Source organism: Chrysemys picta, chromosome 25, assembly GCF_011386835.1.
Source record: "Chrysemys picta bellii isolate R12L10 chromosome 25, ASM1138683v2, whole genome shotgun sequence".
NCBI lineage: Eukaryota > Metazoa > Chordata > Testudines > Emydidae > Chrysemys > Chrysemys picta.
This window is the reverse complement of record NC_088815.1, coordinates 10,780,588-10,790,519: the sequence shown is the minus strand read 5'-3', so window position 1 is coordinate 10,790,519 and position 9,932 is coordinate 10,780,588. Positions and strand designations below refer to the sequence as shown.

At 53.1% G+C, this 9,932-nt stretch overlaps 1 protein-coding gene across 2 annotated transcripts in view; it reads left to right on the top strand.

The window, feature by feature from the left end:
- Positions 1 to 7,849: 7,849 nt before the first annotated feature.
- LOC101952357 (interleukin-6 receptor subunit beta-like) overlaps positions 7,850 to 9,932 on the top strand; it is a 28,266-nt gene continuing 26,183 nt past the window's right edge. For both annotated transcript variants that reach the window (XM_042841530.2, XM_042841529.2), the window contains exon 1: positions 7,850 to 7,953. The gene's annotated coding sequence lies outside the window, so the exon portion shown is untranslated. The remainder of the gene's footprint in view (positions 7,954 to 9,932) is intronic.

Below are 9,932 nucleotides of genomic sequence, written 5' to 3'. Positions count from 1 at the left end.
TCCTGCACCTCTGCCCCGTTCCTGGTGTCTCTGAGAACAGTCCCTGAGCTTGACCTCTCTCAGGGTGGAATCCCACAATACATTCACGCTTAGGCCACATCCGACCTCCTTACTGGGAGAGGTTGTTGATAAAAGACGTGGTGCACCCTGGATAGAGATCCCAGGGTTCCATGTGCCATTATCCAGCACGCTGCCGTGTGGGAAATTTTTCCAGTGCGTTGTGTGATATTAGCACTGCACTCGGAATTACGGGAGCTCCCGGTCAAGTTCCCACAATCCCCTTTCTTCCACAACAATGTCTCTTCCAGCTCATCATTTTCATGCTGTGTTTGAAATTCCCACTGTTCCTTGCACCGCTTTTCAATCTTTTTGCTATCTCACCATCAGAAACATGGGTCCCGCACCAGGCAGCGGAGACTGGCCGCATGATTCTTTTGTATTTGCAGGGCATGGTGGCACTACCCCATGTGTGCCAATCCCTAATCTCCTTGCAGGACCAGCTGGGTTTCCAGCACTTGTGATTCCTCCCTTCGGGAGCCTGCAACCAACAGTCTCCTTCAAACAGTGTAGCAGTTGGAACAAAGCATTAGCGCCAAAGGGATTTTAAACCAACACCGAGTCTCTTCTAACCTTATGCCTCACTACGAACTAGGCAGACAGGCGTGCCTCTTACATTACGGGAAGAACAAACTTGCATTCTCCCAGCCAGCTCCGGACCTCTCGCGGCTTGGGTGTACGCTGAAAGTTATAGCAATGTAGCTCCACCAATCAGAGGTGTGCAAGAGCCACCCGCCCCCAACCAAATCGCAAGGCCGGCAAAAAAACCTGTGTCGACACAGCTGTGTTGATGGAAGATTGCTTATGTCATTTGGGCTGGTGGTGTTCCTTCTGTCGGTGTAGGTTCCTCCCCTTCTGTCGGTGGAGGTTCCTCCCCTTCTGTCGGTGGAGGTTGCGTCTACACTAGCTATGCCAGTTCAGTCTCTGTAGCATAGACATACCCTGTGAGTTCGAGGGTCTTTCAAGTAGCCTCTTCTGTCCATCTGACCCACCCGGTTCCAAGTGGTCTCAGCTGGAGCTATTGAGAAGGCTCCATTCTCTGACAGTGTCTCATAAAGCCCCATTCAGTTTCAGTGGCTCGTAATCGCTCCTCTCAGGACTATGGTTTTGTCTTCACTGCCCAAAAAGGGGTGTTTTTACTGTCTAGTGTGTGTTAGCTCCTCAGCTGCAAAACCCTAGTGTAGTCAAGGCCCTGGGCAGGGAGGCCCCTCGTGGCAAAAACCACAGGTGCCTTGTCTCCACTAGGGTTTTACAGCTAGAGCGCGAACGCACATGAGTTATACAGTGTAACCCCTCCCCGCATCCACCTCTTATGCAGTGAAGTCCTTGCCCGGCTCTACCTGTGGGATTGGGTGTCGCAACTGTCTGCTCCCCTCTGCTAGTCCAACACGCCGTCTTAGAAGTCAAATCCATTAATCACATGTTGGGGTACAGACAGGGGAGGCTCTAGCTTTTTTGCCGCCCCAAGCGCGGCAGGCAGGCTGCCTTCGGCGGCATGCCTGCGGGAGGTCCCCAGTCCCGCGGCTTCGGCGGCATGCCTGCGGGAGGTCCCCAGTCCCGCGGCTTCGGCGGCATGCCTGCGGGAGGTCCCCAGTCCCGAGGCTTCGGCGGCACGCCTGCGGGAGGTCCCCAGTCCCGGGGATTCGGCAGCATGCCTGCAGGAGGTCCCTAGTCCACCGGCTTCAGCGTACCCGCCGCCGAACTGCCACTGAATCCGCGGGACCGGCGGACCTCCTGCAGGCATGTCGCCGAAGGCAGCCTCCCTGCTGCCCTCGCAGGGACTGGCAGGCCGCCCCCCGCAGCTTGCCGCCCCAGACACGCGCTTGGAGCGCTGGTACCTGGAGCCGCCGCTGGGTACAGATCAATAATCCTCATCAAGCAAGCCCACAGTTGTCCCACCCTCGCTATAGAAACAGCCGTGTCCCCTGTGAAAATATCCAAGATCTTGTCTACACCCACAAATTGCTCCACTTTAGTAGAGTTAAAGCACATCTCCCCTAAGTGTGGGCAGAGTCACAATGGTATAAAAGTGCTTTGGAGCCATCCAGGAAGAGGAATTGGCTATAGTGCAATACCAGTTCACTACATCCACGCTAGGGGTTGTGTTGGTATAAAGTATCTCAGTAGAAACTGGCACTACTAGCAGAACTAGTTGGACTGGTGTTAAATCTGTGTGTAGACCAGGCCCAACTCAGTTACTCCCCCATCTTCCCTTCCACAGACTATGGGAAGCAGCAAGGTGGTTTAAAGCCACTCGCATCCAGCTCCCACCATGCCCAGGAACAGGGGCGTTGAGAATCAGGCCCCAAGTATCACAAATTACACTGCCTAGATCTACCTGGACCTGAGTGAAATCTCTCCCCAGATCTATCATAATTAGGATAAAAGGTTCAGAAGGGATATTAAACCTCAGGCTTCAGGGCTTACGCCAGTCTCTAACTCGGGGGCGGCCAACCTGTGGCTCCGGAGCCGCATACGGCTCTTCAGAAGTTAATATGCAGCTCCTTGTACAGGCACCGACTCCGGGGCTGGAGCTACAGGTGCCAACTTTCCAATGTACCGGGGGGGGGGGGCGTGCTCACTGCTCTGCCACAGGCCCTGCCCCCACTCCACCGCTTCCCGCCCCCTCCCCTGAGCCTGCCACGCCCTCGCTCCTCCCCCTCCAGGCCTCCTGCATGCCACAAAACAGCTGATCGGGAGGGAGGGGGAGGCACGGATCGGTGGGGCTGCGGGTGGGTGGGAGGTGCTGGGAGCGGGGGTGGTTGGGGTCTGCTGACCTATTACCGTGGCTCTTCGGCAATGTACATTGGTAAATTCTGGCTCCTTCTCGGGCTCAGGTTGGCCATCCCGGCTGCAACTATTAGGGGACAGGATGAGATCCAATGAGGGGGGCAGATTATCCCAGCTCTGCTACTGTGGGGTTCTTACACATTCCTCTACAGCAGCGGCTCGCAATCTTTCCAGACGGCTGTGCCCCCTTCAGGAGTCTGATTTGTCTTGCGTACCCCAAGTGTCACCTCACTTCAAAACGACTTGCTGGCCAAATCAGACATCAAAGTACCAAAGTGTCACAGCGCCCCAGTACTGAAAACTTGCTGACTTTCTCATTTTGACCATATAATTATACAATAAGTCAATTGGAATATAAATACTGTACTTATATTTCCGCGTCTAGTGTACAGAGCTGTATAAACAAGTGATGGTCTGAAAGTTTAGTGTGTACTGACTTGGCTAGTGCTTTTTATGTAGCCTGTTGTAAAACTAGGCAAATATCTAGAGTTGCTGTACCCCCTGGAAGACCTCTGCATCTTGCCTGGGGAATGTGTACTCCTGTTGAGAACCATTACTCTGTTGCATCTGGGGCTGGCCACTGTCAGAGACGCGATACGGAACCAGATGGACCTTGGGTCTGATCCAGCCTGGAAATGCCTGTGTGCACACTCCCTCTGTCTGTCTGTCTGTCTCTCTGTCCCCTTTGGATCTCCAGGATTTGGTCTGCTGGGAATTCCTCAGCCAGTAAACCCATGCCGAGCTTAGCGATTATTTCCAGAGATAATTCACACCTGATCATTTTCATGCACTTGCTGGAGCCGTTTTTCTCAGCCTTCCATATTTTATGCAGCCAGCCCCCTGACTAATTAGGCTTTAGCTGTGAAGTACGACTCTCAGCTCCCCTTGTTACCTAGCAGTTCAATGGCACCAGCTGTTTTATAGGGATGTTCAAAGTCTACTCTGCATCCCATGCAGCCCCCCTACTGATGTTTGGCTGGCCAAGGTCACTAGCCATGGGTGGTTGGAAATTAGCAGAGCGTCAACTTCCGGGCATGGCAGTTTGGGTGGCTGTCTCTGTCCCATGCCAGCCTTTCTTCTGATGTCAGTTCTAGGTAAAACCGGGCAGCAATACACAACAGTTTCCCAAAGCTCGCGCTGGGAGAGCAGCTGTCTGGACAGAACCACGGGCCACTGTTAAGACTCAGGAAACTTGCAGGACTTGACCAAAGTCAAGTCTAGCTGAGCCGTTCCCTTCTGTGGCCCGAGTGCCTACAAAATGTTGGGATCTGTCCATAGATTCTACGTCAGGTGGGAAATGCTTAAGAATCTCTTCTTACTTGTCTGTTTTCTCCGCTCTGCCTTTACAGCCCATACAGATCTGGTCCCACCCCTCTCGGGATCCAGTCAGAAGAGGTAGATGTGGGACGGGGCTTGTTTCCGCAGTGGGTATCTTCATCCCTGCGGAATACAGTGGAGTCCGAGGGAATTAGCTGTTGTTGAGTTTCTCAATCCCATCATAGAATATCAGGGTTGGAAGGGACCTCAAGAGGTCATCTAGTCCAACCCCCTGCTCAAAGCAGGACCAATTCCCAACTAAATCATCCCAGCCAGGGCTTTGTCAAGCCGGGCCTTAAAAACCTCTAAGGAAGGAGACTCCACCACCTCCCTAGGTAACGCATTCCAGTGTTTCACCACCCTCCTAGTGAAATAGTTTTTCCTAATATCCAACCTGGACCTCCCCCACTGCAACTTGAGACCATTGCTCCTTGTTCTGTCATCTGCCACCACTGAGAACAGCCGAGCTCCATCCTCTTTGGAACCCCCCTTCAGGTAGTTGAAGGCTGCTATCAAATCCCCCCTCATTCTTCTCTTCTGGAGACTAAACAATCCCAGTTCCCTCAGCCTCTCCTCATAAGTCATTTGCTCCAGACCCCTAATCATTTTTGTTGCCCTCCGCTGAACTCTTTCCAATTTTTCCACATCCTTCTTGTAGTGTGGGGCCCAAAACTGGACACAGTATTCCAGATGCCTCACCAATGTCGAATAAAGGGGAACGATCACGTTCCTCGATCTGCTGGCAATGCCCCTACTTATACAGCCCAAAATGCCGTTAGCCTTCTTGGCAACAAGAGCACACTGTTGACTCATATCCAGCTTCTCGTCCACTGTGACCCCTAGGTCCTTTTCTGCAGAACTGCTACCTAGCCATTCGGTCCCTAGTCTGTAGCAGTGCATAGGATTCTTCCGTCCTAAGTGCAGGACTCTGCACTTGTCCTTGTTGAACCTCATCAGGTTTTTTTTGGCCCAATCCTCTAATTTGTCTAGGTCCCTCTGTATCCGATCCCTACCCTCTAGTGTATCATTCCATGGGCATCCTATTAGGTTTCCAGCTGCTTTTCAACTGCTCTGGTAACCTGTGAGCCAGTCATCTGTGTCAGAAAGCATGGATCCTGCACTGCTCTTCAGTATTTTGCTGTGCTCTATAAACACATAAGAGGAGCTCAACAGGGGAGTTATTCACCACCACCCTGACCCCCAGCCTCCTCCTTATAGAAGCAGCATGTCTGCAGCTCCACACTTCTCCCTTACTTTCAGCTATGCCTGCCACAGCTCTTCAGATTTTTTACACAGCACAGCTGCCTGTCCCTGTCATAGCCCTTCTGCTCCATGCCCTGAGCAAGTTCTTGCAGCTGGAGTGGAGTTGTGCCTACACAGCTTCCTCTCTCCACAGACCCAGGAAATCAACCACAGACTCCACACAGGTTTCAGAGTAGCAGCCGTGTTAGTCTGTATCCGCAGAAAGAACAGGAGTACTTGTGGCACCTTAGAGACTAACAAATTTATTTGAGCGTAAGCTTTCGTGGGCTACAGCCCACTTCTTCAGATGCATAGAATGGAACATATATTGAGGAGATATATATACACACACATACAGAGAGCATGAAAAGGTGGGAGTTGTCTTACCAACTCTGAGAGGCCATTTAAGTAAGAGGAAAAAAAACTTTTGAAGTGATAATCAAGATAGCCCAGTACAGACAGTTTGATAAAAAGTGTGAGAATACTTACATGGGGAGATATATTCAATGTTTGTAATGGCTCAGCCATTCCCAGTCTCTATTCAAGCCTAAGTTGATTGTATCTAGTTTGCATATCAATTCAAGCTCAGCAGTTTCTCCTTGGAGTCTGTTTTTGAAGCTTTTCTGTTGCAAAATTGCCACCTGCAGGTCTGTCATTGAGTGACCAGACAGGTTAAAGTGTTCTCCTACTGGTTTCTGAATGTTTTGCCGGTGTGATGGAAGGAGGGGACACTGGATCGTGGAGGACAGACCCTAACCCGAGAGGAATTGCCCTACAGGGGGGCTGGAGGCCAAGCCTGGCTGGGACTTAGGGAGAGCCTGAGTTGTTAGCACCAGGCAGTACAACCCAGGAGCCAGGGAGCGATCCGGGGTCAGTCTGTGTCCAGCAGCTGCTATAAAGAATCCTCTGTCACAGGGCTGGTCCTTTAAGAGGAGATGGGGCTCAACCCCACCTGTGGCACTCTACATCTGCCTCTCTGGGTCATGTGACTCAATCTGGCATAGACAAGGGAGTGGAATAGAGACGTTAGCAGAGAGCAGGCAGGCTCCTGCTGCCAGAGACCCTTTGGGTAAGTTTACACTACAGAAAACCTGGATCTGTGGGAGCTGGGTTCGTAGAGCTGGTATTTCCAAGCCTGTGCTTGAGCATTCACACTGCATTGTAAACCTGGGCTTACCGCTGCTGGACCCGTCTCTCGCAGCCGCGCTAAGGCATCCACTCTGCACTGCGTGGCCCGTCTGACTCAGGTCTGTGGCTTGAGCTGCGTCCACACTGCAAAATGACAGGGCTTGGAGTTGAGTCGCAGCGAGACCCGGGCTCTGACCCATGCCCCCAAGCAGGGTCCTGGGACCCAGGTCCTGAGTGCTGGCTGACCCAAGTCAGACTGATGTGTGTGTGGATGGAAGAGGGGGGCTTGGGCTCAAATCTGAGTCGAGCCCGGGCTTAGTGTGCCGTGTAGACACACCTTTTGGCAGCAGGGGAGAAAAGGCTCCAGCCAGGCAGATGGGACTCGCTGAATAGCAGGGAAGGACGAATGGCTGAATGCTGAGGGCTTTGTTTTGACGGGCCTGTGATAACCCCAGGGCTTTATTGGCCAAGCGGGTGGCATTTATGGAGGAGCTCTGAGGAGAGGGAACTGCAGGTGGGGCGCCAGCCGGGCTGCCCCGTGCCAGGAGGGAGGTGCTCTGGAAGTGGCTTGGTTACCCCCTGTATAATCACTACAGCTGAGACCCAGTCACCAGGCGCACTCTGTGGACAGACGGGGCAAAGGCCGTGAGGGTGGAACCAGCTTTGCACACGGCACTGGGACCATTTCCCCCACCTCGGAGGTGGGGGAGCAGCTGTTTAATGCCCTGAACTGAACCCTAGGGGTCAACCGGTCATCCCCCAAACTCAGGTCCAAATCCAACCTTTGCAGCTGAGCCCTCGTCGTCCCGGAACGGACTGCCCCAAAGCCTGGGACAAAGACAGCGCTGATCTGCACACGGGTGTGGACGTGGAGCCCAATGCCGTGTTCGTCCCGAACGGCTTAGGCCAGGAAGGGAAGGAAACGCCCGTGTCCAGCTCAGCCCACCGGGCTCAGGAGAGGCCGGGGGTACCGAGGCAGTTGGGCATCTGGCCAGGATGCAGCCCTGGCTCCCTGGGGAAGGAGCGGAGGGGTGGGATCAGGGCCTGTAAGAGGGAGCGAACTACCTGCCCTTCTGTGGTGTCCGCAGGACAGATGAGAGGAAAAACCACCTGGCTCTCCCCACACCTGTGCTGTGCCCGGGTAGCGCAAACCCAGGCAGCCTCTGGAAACTGCTCGCAAAAGAAATTGCACAGCCCTGGTAGTCTCCTCCTCTTGATATTGATTGGTCAGGGCCGAGATTTCCCCCCACCCTCACACCCAGCCCTGCTGCTTTAAACCTATGGGCTGAGAAGCCCCCTCCTCACTGTGCCCTGTGGGCTGCATGCGGGGGTATTTATAGAGGCAGCCCCAGCTCAGGGGTTGCAATCTCCTCTGGGGAGGGACACACACCGGCAACTCTCCCCCAGAGAGCAGCAAAGGTAAGTGCTGCCTTTCAACGGTCACTGTCCAGAGAAGAAAGTCTTGGCAGATCCGGGGAGTGAGGGATGCAGAGATCAGAGCTCGGAGCTCTGGACTGCACCTGTCAGGAGAGTGAGCAATGTCTGCTAAAAAACTGAATGAATGTAGCAAAGTGTGTGCATGGGTGAGGAGGAGAAGCCAGAGAGAGAGAGAGTGTGTGTGTGTCTGTCTGTCTGTCTTAGAGGAGGGTGAGTGTGTATGTGTGTTCGGCACAGACGTCCATTTCTCCTATTAGAAGTGAGGGTCACACTTTAGGTTAAGGCTCCATTCTTAAAATGGTTGTTAAGTGATTCATCGCTCTTATACATGTGTAGCAGACACAAGTCGCGTGTGTTCTAGCTGCTCATTCCCGTGTCAATAGAAAGTGTTACAGACGGTTATAAGCCGCGGTTATAAACAGCCGGCTGGACTCCAGAGCAGTTGAATATCCATTTATTAACCCTTCGTGAACTATTTGTAAATGGTACGTCAATATCAGGTGTGACGGGGGGGGGGTGTATTTTGGGAGTTGTACCTGTGTATTAGGTGGAGTGTGTCTCTCTAGTAGGAAAGGTAGGGGGGTTGGGGGAGTGTTAGAAGAGCAGGAAAGGATCTGAAACTTAGTGGTTTGAAGTTAGAAAGAAAGAAAGAAAGAAAGAAAGAAAGAAAGAAAGAAAGAAACCCACCCTTGAATCTGGCCACCTCCCTGCCCCTCCCAAGTGCCCATGGCCCTTCAATCTCTGACATTTGCTAAAATGTGACTTTTGCTGGTTTGTTTCTCTGATTTCCCTCTGGCTGCGATCAGGGCTGCAGGGAGGTTTTCCTAGCACCACATCCCATCCAGGCAAAGAGCACAAGACTCTCCCGAGGAATCTGTGCCCATCAGCCCCCCTCTCCTCCCCAAAGAGCTCCGCCTCGCTTAGAGACGCATCCGAATCAATCCCCTCTGAATCTGCCCAATTCACCCGCCCCTGTATACGCCCCACTCCAAGCTAGGTCTTCCCTGGATTGCCATGCCCCCAGGACCCCCATCCTCTGGAGCCTCAAAGCTGATGGCCAGGGTCATTCTGCCATTCAGAATGACATTGGGTGCAGTTTATTGAGTATGCCCAGTAAGTCCCACTCTCTGGTGTAGTTATCTGACCCCCACTGCCATAGTACCTGAGCGTCTCATAATATTTATCCTCCCAATGTCCCTGTGAGGTAGGGCAGTGATCTCCCCATCATGGGACAGGTGGGGAAACCGAGGCACGGAACGGCTAAGTGACTTGCCCAAGGTCACACAGGGGGAGTCTGTGCTGTTGAAGGACAGGGTTGTGGATGGCTGCTGCCCATCGACGGCTAGGTTGGGTCTAGCGCAGATTTCTCAGTGGCTGATCGTTGCTGTGAAGCGCGTGATGGTGTATAAGGCTGCACCCCAAGGTTGAACTGCAACTCCTCCCACCACAATGGGGTTACCCAGGTATAACTGCGGACAGAATTTGGCCATGGCAATTCATCGATCTTGGGGTCTTACTCTGGCGCCCATCACCGTGGTATCTGAGCGCCTTTCATGTAAAATCAATAGGGGGGGTCGGCCTAGTGCAGCAGTTCCCTGCCACCTCTGAATCCCGGGGGGGTGCCTGAAGCGTCTGCTCACCTCAATGGGAATCCCAGGGGCTCAGCTCCTGTACGGATCAGTCCTCGGCTGACACCAACTTCCACACGAGGAATAGCATTAGGACGGAAACATCTCTCCATCCTCCTGCATAATCTCCCTGTAATGTGCCTTCCCGGGCTCTGTAACCCCAGTCCCCGCCACCAGCACGCCACATCTGCTCCCAACCCACAGAAGTTTTAAACAAGGAGCATCATTGCCCGCCACAATTATCCGTTTGTCACAAAGCTTCCAATCCCAGCAGAGTAACCGAGCCGCCTCGTGCCTCTCCTCGAGCGGCTATCTTTGTAGCTTTATGGCTTC